Source organism: Stegostoma tigrinum, chromosome 31 (genome assembly GCF_030684315.1).
Source record: "Stegostoma tigrinum isolate sSteTig4 chromosome 31, sSteTig4.hap1, whole genome shotgun sequence".
NCBI classification, from domain to species: Eukaryota; Metazoa; Chordata; class Chondrichthyes; order Orectolobiformes; family Stegostomatidae; genus Stegostoma; species Stegostoma tigrinum.
Genome location: NC_081384.1, coordinates 7,154,288 through 7,175,681, shown reverse-complemented (window position 1 = coordinate 7,175,681; position 21,394 = coordinate 7,154,288). Strand labels below are relative to the sequence as shown.

The following is a 21,394-nucleotide window of genomic DNA, read 5'->3' as shown; positions in this document are numbered from 1 at the left end:
TTCGCAGGCTGCCAGTGTCTCCCACGGTGACATATGCTCCCTTCTGTCGCCTCTCTAATAGCAGAGGATATATCGATCGGCGCTGTCCTCACCGTTCAGCTGTGCGGGCAATGGAGATAGTATGGATCCAGACAGTCAAAATAGCCAGCACGTGTCATTAGACATCCAGTTCATTCCATAGAAAACCGTATGCATAACAGACAATTAATATCTCTTATTATCCCGATGCCTTATCGCAAATGCGGCATCATCTAAATTTCTTATTATAATGTATGGTTGACAATAATCTAAAATAAATGAATATGCTTATAGTAAAGCACTACAGGCCGATTTCCTCACTAAATCATGTAATGTATGCACCAATGTGTATTTTACTGCATGCACACTCTCTCCATCCCTGTGTTTATTCAGAAGAAATCAGCAATGAGTCAGTTAGCCATTGCTAATCAATAGATCGATTCCTCAGAATGGGTGCTGCGCAATTCTGGAAAAAGGAATTTCGTTCTTATTGTCAGCATGTCCTTGAGGTTTCCTCGCCCCCGCATAAATGCGATTCCCCCACTACCACCAACCGACCCCCACCCCAGCTTTACCCATCAAGAGGGAGTGGGGAGGGGGGAAGGCGCGAGAGAGATGGAGAGAGTGGAAAACATGAGAGACAGAGATAGATGGCGTGGAGATAATAGCTACGTGAAACAAAGAAACGGGAGAGAGGGAGGACAAGAGGCTGTGTCACATTAGTGAAAGCAATGTATCAACCCTCACAACCAGTGCACACACACGCACTCACACACACACTCACAAGCACTTCTATGCTCAATGATTACGCATAAATCTGTGTTTATTATATGTATAATACTAGTGTTGCAAGTATTTTGGCAAAAAATATGCTTGCTTAAAATCGTTCGGGAAATACGCCTGATATTTGCGTTCGTGGGGTTTGAACGATTGTCCAGTATTTGAGAATATATTTATGGTAATATGGCTGCACTGCTTCTGCTAATCTGCGACCATTCATTGCCTTTCACGCGTTGGTGGAAAGACTTTTTTTTTAGAAAATAGGGAACAGAAAGAATATAGCAAGCAGACGGAAGGCAGAAGATGTCAGATGGGGTTAAATCTCATTATCACTAACCGGAGAAACAGATCGATGTACATGATAGCTGCGGGTGGAACGAAATCACCAGAACGCCGTGAAAGTTAAACTGTGCTCATGTCCGAATGATGCAGAAGGAGCGAGCAGAAAACCAGTCTTTGTCCCTCCCTGCCCCTCACCCTAGTTATCCGTCTCCTGTCTCTCATTTACTCTCCATTTCCCTGTCTATCTGTTGGCCCCTTCCCTCTGTCTCACTGTATGTGACTGTCTCCATCTGTCTTTGTTCCCCTGTACTGTATTTGGCTCTTTTTCTCCCTCTCTGTCAATCATACCCTTTCTGTCTGTCCGTTTTTTTTTTCCTTTTCTTTACCGTTGCCTCTCTGTTGGTATATATTTGGTTTTCTTTAACCAACCCCTTCTTTCTTATTGATCTGTTACTCTATCTCTGCCTATCTCGTTTTCTGATTATCTTTTTGACGTACTTAAGTACCTATCTATCTACCTATCTATCTATCTACCTATCTATCTATCGATCTAGCTATCGATCGATCTATCTATCTATCGATCTATCTTATTCGCTTTCTTTCGCACATAAGGACAACAGCAAACTCACAAACTGGCAGCTCTTGTCCATTTATGTTTTAAGCTGCTCACCTGCACTAACCTATTTCACCGCGTCTCTTTGAGCGGAGGATGATGCTAGCAGGTTCCCTGTGATCGTAATATGTCAATAGTTCGCTGAAAATATTAACTACCCATGTTTAATTATAACTATCATATCCAAAGATGAAATATTTGATATATATCGGAACGTTGCAATATCTCCAGACTCCAACCATTGCAAACAGCATGCATACAAACTGTACGGCGAAAACATTCAATACACCTTTCTTTTTTTTATAAGAAGGGACTGGGATAATTATTATGCACAATCGGACATAAAATAAGGACTCTATAGTTCATGAAAGTGTTCGAAATTCAAACGATTTCTAAGGAAAAAGAATAGCAGAATAAAAACGTTATAAGGCAGTCATTGAAATAAAGCCATTTGTATAACTGCGTTGGTATCAAGTCAAATGTTCCAGAACATTATAGAATAACTTCTTTGCTCTATCATCCATTGCAAGGAACAAACCTAAAATCATAAACCAAATTTAACCTGGGTCTGCCATTTTGCTAACCTAGATACTAACACAATTCAATCGGGGTTAAGGATATATACAGAGATGATTTCCCCCCATTCCTTTCTTCTAAGTGATTAGAAACTTAATTGATGTAATTTTGGGCGACAATGGATTTTCTCTATATCTTTCTTTTTCTTTTTCTGCCATCAGTTCCTTTCTTCAATCTTATTCTTTCAAATATGTGAATTAGCCAATGGTCTGATGCAGTTGGGAAAAGGAGAATATTTCACATTCTCAATCTTTTTGAATTGATTTGAATCTAATTGTTAGGCTATGTACACATCTTGATATTATTGGAAAACGGAACTTATTTAATACGCTTGCAAACTCAGGGAGATTAATCTGGAAAGAAAACAAACTCAAGAAGCAGTAAAATACTTGATTTAACTTCTTGTGACTGCTAAAGTTAAAAATTGTGGAGCGTTTTCTTGCATCAATAATATGGAGAGAAACGGGATCTTTATCAACGTTCGGATATGGTTTTCCACAAAATTAAAAAATGATACATGTTTTGTATTTAATATACAACTTACTGGATTCATCGTTTTTTGATCTGAAATGTTATCTTGAGGCACTCCTCACAAAGAACTTAGTAGGCGTATAATGTTCTGAATACTTGGGATATTAGAAAAGTTGCATACCAGCTCACTAAGACCCAATCCACGGCAAAATGTAAACCCTGCTTGTTAATTTGCGTACTCGGTGACGATAAACGTTTTATTGTTGAATCTTTTAAATTTTCACTTGGATATCGTACTTACTTCCTTAACATATTCGCTTGACTGACAGTCTGTGTAAATAAATGGAATTTAACGTTTGACAAAGAGGCAGACTGAACGCTAATTCAATCAGGTTGAAGGAATGAAGCCAGGCAAGTGAATGTATTCACACAGGTTAAACACATGCATTTACAAAAGTAGATAACATTGTTTAATATAGTGAACATTTACAATTGCAACATAGTAATTACAAACCCTTGATAGTCTGTACTACACTTTACATATCTTCGCCTCCAGAAAATGCACTATTGGATATTCAGTAGTAGTTTCAGCTGATGTGTATCTTTAGCATAACACATTGTCACAGACGATGCTTAAAACAAAATCTTGAAAAAAGTGATTTCAGAGGTTTATCACTAGGCGATAGTTCACCAATATCGCGCCAATACAAAAAAGGCCAGGAATTCTGAAATAGGTTTGACTTTAAAATAAATGATGTTCACTAGACTTTATGACTGACAGGCCATTAAATCAGCGCTATTGTTGACAGATCCCAATTCGCAGTAATTGTGTACATACTGTATTCGACACTGTGATAAACACTGAATACAATGTAGCAATTTGTGCCAGCTTATAACAATAATGATGATTATGTTAATAATACAAGTTTGTAGCACTTGGAATTATCCCTACAATGACAATGCAACGTAATCAGTCATACTGCTTTGAAATATCATAATAAACAGCATGATATGTTCTAAGTAATCTGTAATATTAGCATGTACATTGATGTACAGTATTAGATGTATATGGACTCGGGCCGATTTGCTAAAGTAGCGAGCTTTGATAAGTGACCATAGCGTCACCATGCCTGAGAAATGACAGGTATCTACTCATTATTTCAATGAACTAAAATAGAACACATTCTGCAGGTTAAAACAGGCTGTAGTAATCTGATTTTTCTTTTAAAAGATGCACTCGATCTATAGAAACAGGCCCTTAAAATTTGGCAATATACACGCCGTCGAGCAAAGTAATAGGCGCTGTTTGATACAGGTCTCAGAATGACGCTCCAGTTAAATAAACGTAGCAGTGAAAGAAATACCTATTGCATTGAGGTGCAGTAATAAAAACATTGAGCAGAGCACTGGATCCTAGTAAGTGCATGAAGATCAAGCTATAATCAACTAATTTAAAAAGTCTGTAAAAGGCAACCCATTAAATTTGATCAGAAATCACTGCATTATACTAACAGCTAATCGGGTTCACTTGGCATTTGGTTTGGATGCAGTTTGAGATCATGTAAAGGCAAGTAATAGACACTTCATTCATGGTGCACACAAAAATATTTGGATGTCCAAACAAGACTGTAATTGAGTCAAAATGAAGTTGCATTATTTGTGAAAGCCCCCAACGCCTGAAACGCTGTCCGCGAGACAAAGAAAAACCCAGATCTATGGCACAAAATTTGGTGCCAGGCAGCCTTTGTGAGCATATTTTCTCAAGGCAGTTTCAAAATGGCTGTGCTTGGATGTAGGGTACAATAATCAACGTTTGAAGAATTTTTGTTTTTTTTAATGCCAAGTCTCGACTTCAAGAGATGGACAACGCATATAGAGATTGAATAGGTGGTGGGGGTGCGAGAGGCTGAGAAATAAAAGAAAATGCACCAAAGGTATAACATCTTCAAACTCTGGCCTCTTAAAAATGGTCACGTTTTAGAAATTTTGCAATTGCGGAATTAGAATTTGGGTGGGGGAATATATTTTTAAAACAGCCGCTGTGCTGACAGTCATCGTGAGATGCAGCGTCCATAAACGCCAGACTCTTCCCATTGAATAAATCGAACGGTAATTTGAAATATGCCTTGAGACTATATTAATGATCCAGGAGAGAACAAGAGAGTAAACAGAAAATAAAAATGCTGCGGCTTCGAATGCATACAATTAATTGAATAATTAAATAATTTCTAAGAAAATAATTTAATATTTTAACATTTCCTAATTAACGCTTATAGTAAGGATGCATCCTGTAAATATAAATATTAATTAAAATATTAATATGTAAATACACTTCTGTTAAGTTGCCTCGTCTCCCAGCAACCAAGCCAGCAGAATTCAATGGAAGAGATTAATGAAGTCTTTCCTTCTCTGTAATTTTTCTAAGCATTATTTTGAAATGTAAAAACAAATTGTGGAATGAAAAGGAAAGAAGATTAGAATTTTTTTCCTGTAGAACGAGTAGCGAGAAAAACAAAACACAACGTCCCTGGGTGGGCTCGAACCACCAACCTTTCGGTTAACAGCCGAACGCGCTAACCGATTGCGCCACAGAGACTGACTGACAACCATCCGCCAGTTCTGTTGCTGAAGTAGATTTTATGTTGGCCTTTACGTTTTCCTGAATGGGTGTTTGCTTTAGTATTGAATGCATGGGGAAAAAGACAAAAGTCCAGAAATAACAAGAAAGGAGATTACGCTCAATGGTCGCACATTTAAATATTGCATGTCGCATTAACTCTTTCGGCAACCGTGTGAAGGTTCCAGCTTTTCTGACGCGCGGTGCAGTTAGGATTCACATGTATTCTGTGCCCAAATCCTGCACATCTCATGATTTGGTAGGAATCAGCAGGTATAATGAGTCGTTGCAAGGGCGACATGCAACTTGCAACAAGAATGATCGTATCATGATGCAGTTTTGCAGCTCTTGTCTCGCTGTTTTATATTAATGTTGCCTAAAGTCTGCGAAAAATGTCACGTAGCAGATAAAACCACATGGGATATAATCCTCCTTTCAGCATGTTTTTAAATATGAATATGGATTGTCAAGCAAATTCCAACAGCAACAGTAAGTCACTTAATTATAAACAACAGACAATTGTTTTTCTGTTCATAACTCATTTGCAATTCTTTCGTGTAGATTTACGATTTTAAATCGAAAACCCAAGCGTCTTGCCCTGCGATTTGTCCAGAATTAGGTGAATACATTGTAGAACTTTGCCCTGGATTACGTGTTTGTGTTGTCAAATTTGTATTTTGGAAACACAACATGAAAGTAAAATATCTCACAGAACATGATGTGCTTGCGATTCTACGATGGGGGGGATGGGGAAATTGCAGTGGGGTTGTTTTTGCATTATTTTCCTGAGGCATCAAATGGTTAACAGGAAACCAGCAAAAGCCCGGTTGCAGCTGTCAATCAGCCGGCGGCTGCAGACAGATCGGGTTGCTCAGCTGATGGAAATGAATCTGCCTGTTGGGGGAGGGGAGATAATTGGCTGAATGGTAAAGGTAATAGATTCCACGGGCTGCAGCCTAAAAAAGCATCTGCAATCGGTTTCTCATTGTAATTACTCATTCCGGATTGTGACTGAAAGCATTGTATCTTCTAATTCCATTTCTTTGAATTTAATAACCTAGCAAGTTGATCACTGACAGTAGGTGGAGAGTAAAGCTACAAAATAATGCCCTAAATAATTATTGCAACGACATTCCTGATTCATGCTCTTCGAGAGGTGAAAAAAAATACGGAATCATTGTGTTCCCCCCTCCCCCACCAGAATTGTACGTTTTAATACTCGGCGTGGTCCGCAGTCGCTTTAATCGGAATCTCAATTGGAATATGGGTGCACTGTTTCCATTATTGGTCAAATTTAATTCCCTCCATATTAGCGCAACTTGTCTTACACCTATTTTTCTGCTGACTACTTCACTAGTATTCTGATACGAGTTCTATAATTGAACATAATGTATATATTTTACTTTAAATATATCGCTACCTTACTAAGCACGTGTAAAACAGGCGCTTGGAACATTTCTCAATCCTGAATTTCGGTTCGAGCATTAAGCATTTCGCCAGATGCGTGCTACATCATGAATCGTCATCATGGCTGCCCTGGTGATATTCCTGGGCCTCGCATTAAACCCCCAAGTACCTGTACTTAGTAACATTGAAGAAATCTTTCAGGACAAACACACACATGCTCGCTTCAGCTGATGTCATGTTTTCTTGCTACCTGCGATCAAAAGACCACAAAAACCCATCAATCTGCAAAACAAACCATTCGCACCTGCATAAAAATGTAATTTTAAAATTCAGTCTGAAAATAGAATGTAGTTAGGCACAGATTATCTCATGACTCTCCATTGAATTCCATTTTATGAAGGGCGAAAATCTGTTTATATGGGACTTTTACTCCACCTTGTGTAATTCTTGACGCCCGCCTCGTTTTTTCTGTGATTGCTCTTTACTGCTCAGTGCCTTTTCGACCTATTTTCAGTTCACACTTCTTTTTCCTTAAAAAGAAATCTACTGATAACGGCGGAAATGTTAACCATTCTGCCTTGTATCTCGCTCTCTCGCGCCTCCTCCGTGCCACTAAAAGCCCAGTTTCGCCTCCAATCGCTACTCTGTTGCTGAAATGGCTGTGTCGTATTTCAACCGACCGCGAAAAAAAACAACTAAACCCGCAAATCGTCGTCCGAGGGATTTTTTTTAGCTACATGGAAATGAGCTTTGCATTTCAGTTCTAGGTGGCCTCCGAAAAGGAAACAATCTCACGCTGAAGGGCACAAGAGGTGGATGACATTGTGGAACCCACGCAGTGGGCCCCATCGAGTGTTATGCGTACGTGATCTGGGTTGATGTATTTACCAGGGTCTCTCAACTCACATCACTATGGACTCATCATCTGCCAGTTTACGTGGGTTTTCAGCGGCGTTGTTGGCAGTTTGTAGAAGGCTAATTTCGGCCAAATTTAACGCAGTTTGCCACCGATGAGCTCAGAAGAATGAGTCGCTCTGGTGAAAGCATTTCAAGCCTGCATTGGGCCCATTGTCCATTATTTTCTATGAAGGGCATCAGTACCTTATATTAACGAGCTGAACTTGATGCATTTTACGTCCGTTGACTTCTGAACTCAATGGTTTTACGATTGCAGAAAGAGGCTGTTCGGCCCGTAGAGTCTGTGCTGGCTCTTTCAGAGAGCTGTTCAATTTGTCCCTCGCCGTGAATCCAACTTCCCCCCCCCCCCCCGCCAGGAGTCCTGCAATTTTGAGGTGCATTTATCTATATTATTTTTGGAGGTTAATAATTCCGCTGCAGTTTCCATTATTGGCTAAATTTAAATCCTCCACATTACTGCAAATTGTCTTACACCTATTTTTGTATTTACTACTTCACTGGGATTCTGATATGAGCTCTATAAATCTAAATCATGTCTGTATTTTAGCTTAAACATATTTCCCACTTGCAATACATTCCAGAATATCATAACTTTTTTTAAAGATCGCCTAATATTTCCTAGACCTTTTTTTGTCGATGATCGCAAATCTCTGTCCTCTGTTTGCCCACCTTGTACCGTTCTTTCATAAAATGCGATCATATCAGAATGAAAGAAAAATCGACGTCTCTAGATTACGAGTAGTTGATGGGGCTTGTCAAATCCTAATTGGTCGCTTCGTCACTTCCAGAAGTGGATTAAACTGAAAACCATTGGAATTAGTCGCTTCTGGAATCGAGGAGAGATTTTCTGACTCACTCATTGAACCCGTAAAACACTAGAATTTTTGTTTTGGAAAAACTTAACGTATGTTTATTAGCTGGGGCTGGAGATAAGAAAACGTCAGGAAATGTCCGCAATGCGAGGGAAACGTTTGCCATACAGTTTCGCTCTGTCCATGAAACATTTTTGACCACAAAAATCTGAGGACTTCGGCGCTCATTTTGCGGAATGTGTGGTCCGTCCCGCAGCCAAATTCCGTATCACCCGACAAATTCTTTGAGCGCTCTGGACACCGCGAGCTTGAGAGGAAACATTCGAGACAGTTGCTGGCCGTGTCTAGGTCCATTTATGTTGCTGTTATTGTTATTATTGTGTTCACATGTTTCAGCAGAAAACCAAAAGCGCGTCGCCAGGTGTGGTGCCTAAACCGAGATCACTCCACGTGCAAAGTCTGGATCAGAATGAAAGCAACTGCATTTGTACGGCACCTCATAATGCGACGCGGAAATAGTTTGCTTTAGCGGAAATGAAGCAGATAAATTGTGCACGGAATGATCCCACAAAAATGAGAGAACCAGCACCGCTGGCTGGTTTGCGAATTCGCCGTGAATCTGTCCTGCGTTGACCGAGGTGGCGGCAGCGCGACGAGGTTCCGAGATCTAGCGACCAGCCAAGTGGTTAGCCCGGAGTCCACTGCAGATATCGACATGGCCAGGCTGAATTTGTTCGCAGCGCTGCCAGCTTCATTTGAGACAGTGGGATAAGATACAGGGAGAGTCTAGTGGTGTTAGGATCCGAGAACAGGCAACACGACCTGGTGGTCTTCGAGGGAAAGAAATTAAAGAGTCACTTAGACTCGAAAGGTTAGCTTGCTCTCTCTCTCTCCACGGATGCTGCCTGACCTGCTGTGATCCCCAGCATTTTTTTTCTGCTTTCAGCAGAAAATCCTCAGCAGGTCTGGCATCATCGGTGGAGAGAGTCACAATTCAGATTCATCGCGGACTGTTTCTCCAGTTTTTCAGGAATTTCCTTTATTTTTCCAACTTTCACAGAATTGCTGCTTCCTCGGTTTTAGGCTTTTCAATGGGCTGATTGGTTTTTTTTAAAGAAAACACATTCATAGGATGAGAGTGTCACTTGTTACACCAACTTTTATTCCCCATCACTTTTTAAAAAATACCCATAGGGAGTTGTTGTTGCAATAACTGTGTTGACTTGGGGAGGGGGCAAATAGTCCTAGTCAGAAACGAAGTGTTACAATCCGCTTGGCATGGCTTGGTAGAATTGCCATTCTTCAGCAAGTACAGTCTGTCAATGCTCCCTGCAATTGCTGCATTGTAGTTGGTTAGCTCCGTTGGCCGGTCTGCAATGCGAAGTGAAGCTAGCAGTGTGTTTTCAATTCCCTGTACCGGCTGAGGGTGTCATGAACGATTCTCATTTTCAAGTTCCTCCCCTCACCTCAGGTTAAACCTGCTCTCGACAACGGCTACTTTATCCTTACTGTATTATGTACAAGTTGCTCGGCTCTGCTGTACTCAAATATTTATCATATCAACACATTCTTCTATTTGTCTCTCGGCTATCTCCCTAATTTCCCTTTATACTTTAATATAATTTCCACTCTGTTGAGTGTAAAGGTTCCCCGATTTTTTAAAAAAATTTTGCTTTGCATCTTCGTCCATATAATTATTAACAGCTGCTTAACTTCTCAATGGAATAAAAGATGCATTAAAATTCTCACCTTTGAAGGCGGAAGGACAAATCGCAATTTACTTTATAGCGAATTGAAGATCAAATACTATTTGTAAGGGACCTATAATTAGCACTATTTCTAAACGAAACATCTCAGTCGTGTGCGATTATATAAACTAAGCGATTGCCTTGTAGCTGTCCTTGGGGATGAATTGAGAACTGAGAAGGAAATGTTGCTAATAGTCGCCAGTCCAATTATCTACCTCGCTTCTCAATTTACTCTCTGAAAAAGCCCTAAAGCGAGAGCTCATGACTTTTATCATTTGCTATTCCGTACGTTTTCTTTCGAGCTGAATCCTTTGAACTGTTCAATTTTGGAGATTAACCGTCTGCATCACCTTGGGTGGCTTTTATTGATTTTTGAAAGGATCCCGGGCAAGCTTGGTAGTACAGTAGCAGGTCTCCTTAGTCAAATCAGAAGACATAGCGCTGCGAACTCCCAATAAGGTTTGAGGACAATCATTAAATAATTGCTCTATATCATTGCTTCCGATCTAACACTGACTCCCATCTCTGAACAAAATCTTGCCCAAAAGTATGGGATACTCGAGATCTACAAAACGTGGATACTGTACTGGCCTGCGGGGAGAGAAGTTCTTTGCTGACAAAGTAGCAATGACGCCGTTGTGCTGGACTGAGGCAGCAACTATAATAAAGGCAACTTCTGAAAATCTGAAAGCAATATAGAAAATCGTGGAGAAGCTCAGTAGGTCTGGCAGCACCCTTGGAGGGAGAACGAGAGATAATGTTTTGAGTCCGGTTCTTCAGCAGAAGAAATTTGAAGTTCTGAAGAAGATCTGCTGAGTTTCTCCAGCATTTTCTATATTTGTTTCGTAATCCTCAACTCTCTATTGAAGAACCAGGTTGGTGAAATAATCTTTGTTTATTGAAGTACTTGTTGATGGAATCGCTGGGAAAGATGTGTTGCAATTTGACAATTGTTTCTATTGTCCGCTCAGTAACTCCTGCAAGGTACACGACATCCTACAAGTCAAAAGGTATGGGATTTTGTGATGCAGTGATGACGTCCCTATCTCTGAGCGAGGAGGCCTTTAAGTCCCACGTACTCTAGAGATGTCCAATAACGTGCAGCCTATAACGGCATACAAAAGTCGTAAATCAACGCGTAGGTGCGTCTTTCACACTGATGAATGCGCAATTGGAATCGGCAATTATTCTCTATAAAGCAAAATAAGTCACTGTTCATGTACTCCGCTTCAATCATTAGCTTTTCGTCCAAGATTCGAAGTGAGTTGAGAATTTAAAACTCCAAGTCATGTCGTATAATGGCAAAACGTCCCAATATCTAATATTATGCAGTCAACATCCTTCGGTATCGACATCAGACCTCTGTAGCAAAATATGGTGAATGTTTCCTTGTCTGTATTGAATATCTACAAATATCCTTAAAAAATACATGTAGAACTCAGTGCGAAAGAATCAGGTCTTTAAACTTTAAACTTTTAAACACACATCCAAAGATTAGTGTCGGTAAAATTATGTTAGTAGAGTTGGCAGGACTGAAATTTCAGAGTTTGTGAAAATTTGTTACTGTATAGAAATTAGGGCGTGGATAATATTGGAAGGATTTTCTACGTTAACAGGTCTTGGGAAACGAAGAGGCAATTTTCCGTTAACCTGCCATTTTGTCTGCTTTTCATTGGCTTATGGCTAGAGTCAGAAAGTATTAATGGATGGACTTATTGAGTAGGTGGAGTTCAGTTCTCTGATCGGTGTCCGAGTTTAGGCTGTATAAACATGTTTTATATAATTGTAGATGTCTATTTAAAAGTTCTTGCAATTAAAAAAACAATTGGTCAGCACATCAGAGAAGGCTAGCGAGCTGGAGGCTGTCCCTGGGCTAACATCGTGCTTTACAGTACATGATCTGTTCGCCTGTGAGACAGTAACTCTTGTTTGTTGGATCCAGCACAGGCTCTAGACTTCAGCTGGGCTTTAGACTGCTCAGTTCTCGCAAAAAGAGAGATCTACCTGACGAGAAGTGCAGATTGATCTGCTCTTGGGTCTCGGACGGTTGAACTTATAACACCCGGGACAATGCCAAGTTCTCACATTTCCATGTGATCTCACTGAAACAGTGGGAATATATTTGGAAGTGGAATGAATGCCTGGCAGTCTAAATGATCTAACTGCCCCCTTTCACTGCACAACATTGCTCAACCCAACTCTTGATGTTCCAGTGGAAGTGGATAAGGAATTCAACTATTGGCAAAACAAGTTTGAGGTAGGAATTGGGATATCAACATTCCGTAAAACTGAAACAGGAAGGTTCAAACATGGGACTGTTATAGCTCAATGGAATTGGGTGTGTATCCTTCGTTGGTTTATCTCTGAAAGAGAAAAGTTTGGAATCTCCCATTCTAATTGTGATATCTTGTTTGCAAAGGAAGCAAGATTAGTGAAGCTATGTGATTGGTTAACCATGCACGGAAACATGTTCAGGCATGAGTGTGTGTACAATGTTACAATGACAGAGGTGGGTGAATTTCAAGAGCCGAATGTCCTTATACTTGGCCAGTGTTCTTACACACGTTGTCTGAGGGGAATTGACCTACCAACTCACACTAGTTTGTATATTATTGGGGTTTCAAACTTAGACGTTGCATGGAATGTTTTGTTTATTGTAAGTGACATGTGAGTTCGACTGAGTAACATACACTTTAATCTCTCTAACAAATCCCTTCCAGTTGGATATCTGAACAGCTGAATTAAGCAAACGTTTGACAAGCTTTTCATCGAATACTGGCGTCCTGGATACTTTTTTTCCCCTGAAGAACAGTTCTGAAGAAGGGTCACTGGAGTTGCAACTTAACTCTGCTTTCTCTGCACAGATGCTACCAGACCTGCCGAGTTTTCCCAATAATTTCTGCTTTTGTTTCTGATTTCCAGCATCTGTCGTTCTTTGGCTTCTTCTTCCATTGGACTTTTTTATTCCCTGGTAAAGGGATGATCATGCCAAAGGTAACCTATTCACGAAGACCCACCCAACCACGCTTATACATAACTGGAATAGAGTAAAATTGGTTGTTTTTGTGACAATCGGTTATGCAGCACATTGACTCTGTCTGCGAGGCGCCTCTTTTGACTGACTTCAATAAATCTGTCATTAGCGTTAATTTTAGGTGTAAGTTTCCAAAGTGCAGCAACAGATCCAAATACCTACTTTCCACAACACAGTGGATAACAACAGAGTGCTAGACATCTTATTCCCTTCAAATCCAACGCGAAAATAGGAATATTGATGCAAACATTGAGAGGTACTTATTCAATTAAGTGGAAGCGCCTCTACTGTCAGGTTTCATGTTATTGACCACATTACCAAGTCTATATGAATCTTTTGATTTTTACAACAGTTTACGCGAAGGCCCAGGTAGTTTATGAAAATGTCAATTTCAAAATTTAATGGCTATAAATGTCAAAGTTAGTTATTTTTATTCCCAACAAACTAATGGCTTTCACATGCTTTGAATGTTCCAGCTTGTAAGCACTTGTTAAGATGCCAGAACATTAAAATAGACACTTGGCTTCCTTTAGGAACATTGATTGTCGATCCAGGGCAAAGCATTATTACTCAGTTCTTCAAACGTCCATCATAACTCGCCTTTCTAATGAGGCTGTTACTTTATCAGGGTCTCGGGGAAAACAAGGAAAGTTCTCCCCTGGGCTCCGGAATTGGAACACACTGGTTTTAATTGTGAACTAATAGGAATGTTGTCCAAATTACGAGCTATTGAAGATTTCATACCGACCCAATAAATTCTTGTGTTCCAAAGATGTATTCTTGAAGGCAACAAGAATTAAGAGCGGCAGCTTTTGGTGGAACAAGCAAAATTTTAGCCAAAGAAGCACTTTTATACCTGGTCGTGATGCAATGCGCAGGAGTTTGAAAATAAGATTTCATATCTACCGTGGTGTAACCACTAAAAGTTAAATTCCTGGCAGCCTATAGAGAGTACGTGACAATGTGTACCTGAAGAAATTGAATTTGACATCCAATAGTCAGTTATCACGAGGTAGAATTGGAGAAATGCCGTGTCACAAAGAAGAGGTTTTTGGAATACGCAACTCAGCTAACAAATTCATCCAATTTAATTGAAAATGTTACTTTGATAACCTACCTGGACCTTCGCTGAAATTGATTCATATAGACTTGGTAATGTGGTCGATATCATGAAACCTGACATTAGAGGCGCTTCCCTTTAATTGAATAGGTACTGCCTGTCACACTCTAATACATCACTGAAATCCCTCTCAATGTTTGCATCGCGTTGGATTTGAAGGGAATAAGATGTCGAGCACTCTATTGTTATCCACAGTGCCAATGAATGCATGACTTGAGTTGGATATTGAAGAAGCAAGATGTAAGGGGCATCAATGGCATAGTCGCAGTGTCTCTACCTTTGAGCCAGGAGGCCTCTGTTCTGGTCTCTTTTTAAGAGGTATGATTGTGATATGTCTGTGTAGGTTGATTAAATAAGTAAAGTATGTTCCCTTAATAGTACGCTATTTAATTGCCTGATGTTCAGCTAGTGGTCCCACACAGCCTTCACGCCATGTGATCTCCTATTCTAACCATAGTCGAGTGGTCTTGCAGATGCTTCCAATGAACTGTATGTACAATCTTTATGGAGAGTAACCGCATAATTTACTGCAAGTTTAACATAGAATTTAACGATTTTTTATACGTTGCGAGCATATTTTTCACCTAGCGTTAGTATCTATGCAAACCACACATTTTCTTTTTCCATATGGATTATTTGACTGGCATTGCTTTGTGTTCACTTTGTGATTACTGCTGTTAATGTTTTATGATTGTGGTAAAGGCGATTACGGCGTTTCCAATAGATTACACATATTCCCATTAAATTTCCAACTGTTCCTCAACAAGTTCCACGGCATGTGAACTGGAAAAACAGCCAAGAAGAAGCAAACAAAAAAGAAATACACATAAGGTGATTAGAACGTGGGATTCTCTGCCTCAGAATATTGAATTATTTAAGGGAAAGCTGTTTGAAGTAGAGGAGAAAGGAAGAGAACAGGACCGTGGTCTTAGATAGGACATCCCTCTGTCGGAAACCACGGCGCTGGCCTGATGCACCGAATTTCTTTCGACTAACATGACTTTTTTGTTAGGAGTAAAGTATAATATTTTTGAAGTTTAATGTGTACTTTTGCTGCTTGCATTTGCTGATATAAGCGTAAATATATGATAAAGAGTAAATCATCTTAACCACCCTGTTCAGAGATGTTTTTACACACCTCTGGAGTTGGGATTTGAACCCCCCCAGGCTCAGAGATAGAGACGCTACCATTGTGTAACCAGAACCCTCTGTAAAAATGGGTAAGGCAGGGAAACTGGTTTCATCTTAAAATCCAACCAAATGCTTTTGAACGTTTGAATCCATTGGCTTACCAGTTGAAATATTTTAATAATCTTTGTTGCCGTGGAGATGTCATGAAACCATGGAATTTCTGGGCAGCGGGGGGTGGGGATGGTGGTGTGCGGATGGAAAGTCGATGTGGAAATAGTGAGATCTGATGTTTAACATTTTCACATGCTTCTGAGTCTGATCTTTCAACTGCACTTCTATTTTATGACTTAAACAGTAAACTTAAATCTTAAAAATCCAAAACGAAATAATGACCCTACCGAGCCTTAAAATTATGATAGTTTGTTGGGAAGACATTATATTTACCCAATTGCTGATGACCCAGAAGCACGATATGTGCATTGTGTGTGTTGTACAAATGATGGTGAAAAAGTATACACTGGGTGACCATAGTTAAAAATGCAATCCTCCAATTGGCACGTTGATTCTAATTGCAGATTGTGAGGCTGGTGACTGAGCCGAAAACTATTTGTTTCGTGACGGTTCTAGTTTCTTACCACCTTGTTTTTCATTCCCTGCGTATGAATATTTATGGAATAGGTTATAGTGATTTTCCCATTCACATACCTGTGGATGTTGGCTGGCAGGGTTTCGCCTGGTATTCAGATTTGCGAACCATTATCATAACCTACACTGTGCCCCTCCCTCAGATAAAAAAGTCCTTTATTCCTCCATCGATAATCCAAGTTCTTCAAAAAGTAGGGAAAGGTCAACCGACTCGAGGTGCAAGACTCAAAACGGAAACTGGCGTCGTGATTATGATCCCGAAATACACCCGGTCTAACGTCGGCGTTAATAGCGTTATTATTATAAAGAACTGGATATTAAAAAAATGCATCTTCCACCTGGTACCAACATCCAAATCGCAGCCTCACTCTCATATGATAATATGAAATTGTTTGGCATGTTATCTGATCTCATTAAGATGCTACACTGCAGAACATAACCGTTATCTCGGGAGATTAGTCCCCTCCATCACATCTAATTGAACTAACTCTCTGTGACTCATGCAGTTTTAAAACCCTTTGACCTGAGTTATCTTATACAGCAATGATTTTATTTTGGCGCCTGCTGTTCCATTCTTGCGTGGCAAGCGCTCAGGCTTTTGAAGAAATGTGTTCAAAAGGTCTCTGTCAGCAGTGTCCTGACCAGTGTTCATTTACACGGAAGCTTCTTAGTAATTGGGCCCGAAGAAGAAATAGAGCTACATCAAATGATACTTCATCTTATTCCTTTGGTACCTATTGCTAGAAATAACTCTGTGTGCGCAACACGAATAAAACTAACTCCTTACATATCAAGAAATAAACTCACGCTATTGGACTACAGACAGTTTCTGGTCTCTGCCGGAGATATACCCCTTTCGCAACAGACCGGAAACTCATAAAGTGTGTGTTCGTGCGAATTTGCATTTTTCTTTCAAAACGCATAGTCACACCCTAGAACACAGATTGGAGGAAATGACTGCCACCGTTAGGAAAGTGTAAGGCATCTGACAGTTCACTGTCCTGGCGAAAGTGTGCCTAGCATCAGAATCTTCAAGCGTTCTCGGTGCGGGAGGGTTTAAGCTGGTGCAGCAGCAAACCCTAGGAACTTTGATAAAACACAGAACTGCGGATCTGGAGATCCGAAACAAAAATAGAAAGTGCTGGAGAAACTCCACAGGCCTGGCAGTATCTATGGACAGGGTGGCATTTACGGTGATGTCGGGGGGGGGGGGTGGGGGGACGAGGAATAGAATGCATAGAGACGGAAAGGAAAAAAAGAGACCAAAGAAATTGGCTATGATAAGTCCAGAAGGAGATAAATGCTGGATAGCGTGCTAACGAGAACAGTGCATGTTTGAAAGTGTGTTGGCTGTGCTGGAACCAATCCATACAAAAAATGTTGACCGTTTCCCCTACTCACTGTCACCAGTATAAATACCACCTGACCCAGCTGCTGACGAAAGGTTAATTGACTGAAAACGTTAATTCTGTTTCTCTCTCTCTGCAGGAGCAGCAAAACCTGCTGAGTTTCCCCGGCGCTTCCAGCTTTTTATTGCTCGATAACTTTGATTCCGACGATGATTAGAAGCTACGAAAAATATCAGTCAATAAGTTGAGGAGGTATTGAGGCAAGGCAGAGAAGTATCTCCCTCTTTAAGAAGGTAATATTACATAAAGAAGTTATGGTTTAGCATTATGCACTATTGCATTACTGACACAAAAACAAAGTTGCTGGAAAAGCTCAGCAGGTCTGCAGCATCTGTGAAGGAGAAAACAGAGTTAACGTTTCGGGTCTGGTGACCCTTCCTCAGAACTGAGCTTTCCCAGCAACTGTGTTCTTGTTCCAGATTTACAGCATCCGCAGTTCTTTCGGTTTTTATATTGCATTACTACCTATTGTTTATACAGAAGGAACTCGCAATCCGACGTGTTATTAAGGAGCAAGGGTTTCGAAAGTGGGTCTGACTATAGATAAGCCTTGTGCCTTTCCTCACTCACAAAATGACGTTGGCAGCTCGAGTTTATTTAAAGTGAAAACGTTTACTACGTGAATGAACATGTGTTTCCCCTTCCTTGCTGCCTCCTGTGTCAACTTCGTGCAAGGTCACTTATCTCTAGAAGGCAAATACAGGGATGGAACACAGCCAAGATAAATTCTTTTGCACAACTGGCGCAACATTTTGGCTGCGTTCTCTCAGATGGCCGCGAGTTCGCGGTTCACAGCAGGGACTGAACCCAAATTTATGACCCTCCCCCCACCCACCCAGTGTAAAAGTGAGGCAGTGCTGCGCCGCCGCCGTCTGAGGTGCCATCTTTTAGAAGAGACGTTTAAAATAAGCGGGGATAATGGGAACTGCAGATGCTGGAGAATTCCAAGATAATAAAATGTGAGGCTGGATGAACACAGCAGGCCAAGCAGCATCTCAGGAGCACCTGAGATGCTGCTTGGCCTGCTGTGCTCATCCAGCCTCACATTTTATTACGTTTAAAATAAGCCCCTGTCTGCCTTCTGGGCTCTCAATGTGGAAGAAAAGGAGAGCGTCATCCTGGCCAACATTTATTCAACTCACTCAACATCACAAAAGAAAATTATTTGGCTGTTCTTGCCTTGCTGTGTACAAATTGCCTGCTGCCTATCGCAGATTGAATAACAGCAACTCTTCAGAAAAGTGTTTCATTTCGTGTGAAGTACTTTGGCATGTTCAATGGTCGTCAGGCGCTATACAATTGCAATGGCAATTCAAACCACAAAGTGGACAATAATCTTCTGTGGCAAACTGCCCTATTCTCAAATCAATTTGTGAAAACCCAACGGTTTTAGTACGCTGCCTCACTCACTCTGGCATGACTCGCATTCTAAAATCGTCCTGTCTGGCTGTGTACTTTATGCTACAGGTAAAGATCAATCCGTTATGAGTCACTGTGCAAACATTGCCAATTTTCCCTTTAAATTTCTATACCGTCCCCTGTTCCTTGTAACGTTACTCAGAGCAGTTTTACTCACACCTTGCTCAACCGCAGCTGTCTGATTTCCCCAATTTGTGTTTTGTTAGTGTGGTGAATATCTAGCCTATTTTACCGGGACGTGGAGCGGAGGTCATCACCGATTACATTTGTAGAGTAGTTGATTGTAACTTCAGTTATGAAGGGAAGCATTCAAGAATTCAACATTATAATTATACTATTCAAGTAGTCTCATTGAACTCATCGAAGCTTAACTTAAAAAAAACTCTTTTATGACTTTACATCAACGAGTTCTTCCACTTTTATATTCCATGCTTTCTCCCACAGTCGATAAATTCTTAAAACCCGAGACCGGTATCATTCAGCATTTAAAAATAAAGTTTTATTTTTTCCTTCTTTCTTATATACTTTCAGTCTCAGCGTAGTCTGTCTCTCTAGAGTTTGGGTTTTTTTTCCAATATAAATTCTAAAATTAAACCGTGCTTCCTGAACAGTAAGAAAATAAGAACTGCCGATGCTGGAGTCAGAGATAACAGAGTGTGGAGCTGGAGGACAACAACAGGCCTGGTAGCATCAGAGGAGCAGGAAAGTGGACGTTTCGGGTTGGGACCCTTCTTCAGAAATCCCGACCCGAAACGTCAAATTTCTTGCTCCTCTGATGCTACCAGGCCTGTTGTGGTCCTCCAGCTCCACACTGTGTTATTCGTGAATAGTGTGACATTTGTATTTTGTTAAATGCATTCACTGGATGAGGGCGTCGCTGGCTGGGCAGCATTTATTGCCCATCCCTAATTGCCCAGAGCGGAGTTAAGAATCAACCATATTGCTTTGGGTCTGGAGTCACATGTAGGCCAGACCAGGTAAGGATGGCAGTTTCCTTCCTTAAAGAACATTGTATCTGGGTTGGAAGGCCCACACCAGAGCGCTGAGACTTCGTAAAGAGGCTCTGTCAGAGTGCTACACTGTTGGAGACAAACGCCGTTTGTTGGCTGAGAGGTTTAACTCCAGTCTTCCTCTGCCCTTTCTGGGAGTATCGTCAAGATCTAACTGTATCTCAAAGAATAGTAAAGTAATTCACTCGGAATTCAGGCTGATATTTATCCCCATATTGACATTTTTTTAGAAAGATGTCTGGTCACTATATCATTGTTGCCTATGGGAGCATAGCGTGCACATCGTGACTGCCCGTTTCTGAACTTCAGCTGTGAGTGAACTTTGAAACTTCCCAAATCGCTGTAAAGCCATATAGTGGTGTTCTTGAGTCCTGATAGGCGCCATACAAATATAAACTGTTTCTTTTGTATCAAAGTTATGCAACATGTTAATAGTAGATGTTTTGTTCGTGTTACTTTCATCATTTTTTTCTATTCTCTACAAAGGTTTTACTCGGTAGAATGTTGGTTATTCCGGACTCCGGATCGTTTATTCTGTGGCTGGTAATAATTATGTACAAACGCAAATAATAACCTTTGTTTCTACTCCAAAACATTGACTTTTAATCGTCTTTATCAGCGTGCCCAAAATGTGGGTCTGTTAGATGTCCTTTTCGAATGGAGAGACCCAAATTTACAGCAGCTGCATTTATGATCTTGGTCTGCATTTGTACTGCCTCTATTCTGAGTTGGGGGGAGATGGTGGTTTGGGCCGGGATGGTCGTCGGAGATTCGAAACAACTGTATGGTTTTAAAGGTTGCCCTTGCCCAGTATTTGTGCCTGTTATTGTCAGTCTTGGAACATCACCCACATCAATCAAACAAAAAAAAAGTTGAACTCAAGTTGTCAGATACTTCTGAAATCACGAAAAAGATTTGTATTGTAACGTTTATGACTGTTGGTAATTGTGATTTCATTAGTGCGACAACTAATGCACATGTATTTCCGTATATATGAATATGTCTTTGTGGGCACAGTTTGGCACAAATTAAACAACATCCATTAGCCAGATTTACATGGCTGTAGGGAATTGAATCATTTATTGTCACGTGTATTCAATGTAAAAATACAATGAGAAGGACCAAATGCTACAATGGCTTCACCGCCTGCGTTGTGTGTTAAAGTTTGACAAAGAAGAACAATTGGCATCAATTAATCCGTTTTCATTTGTTCGACACCATTATTGTTACTGTTTGCTGATCGAAGATGTTCTCTCGAATGTCATATAAATGGGAAATAGTTTGGAGATTGTTTATTGGAGAGGTTAAGACAAACGGTCTCTGGCAGCTTTGTTTCGAACTAACACAGCGTCACCCATCCCCGCCACTCACCTGGAACCCCATA

The 21,394-nt window shown here is 40.5% G+C and overlaps 1 long non-coding RNA gene and 1 other non-coding gene across 2 annotated transcripts; one reads left to right on the top strand and one right to left on the bottom strand.

The window, feature by feature from the left end:
- Positions 1-5,262: 5,262 nt before the first annotated feature.
- trnan-guu (transfer RNA asparagine (anticodon GUU)) lies at positions 5,263-5,336 on the bottom strand. The gene has a single exon. It is a non-coding gene; the product is annotated as a tRNA-Asn (tRNA).
- A 316-nt stretch (positions 5,337-5,652) lies between these two features.
- On the top strand, positions 5,653-20,977 carry LOC125466132 (uncharacterized). The gene is made up of 3 exons (XR_007250387.2): positions 5,653-5,846; positions 17,661-17,814; positions 20,497-20,977. It is a non-coding gene; the product is annotated as an uncharacterized LOC125466132 (long non-coding RNA).
- The last annotated feature ends 417 nt before the right edge of the window (positions 20,978-21,394 follow it).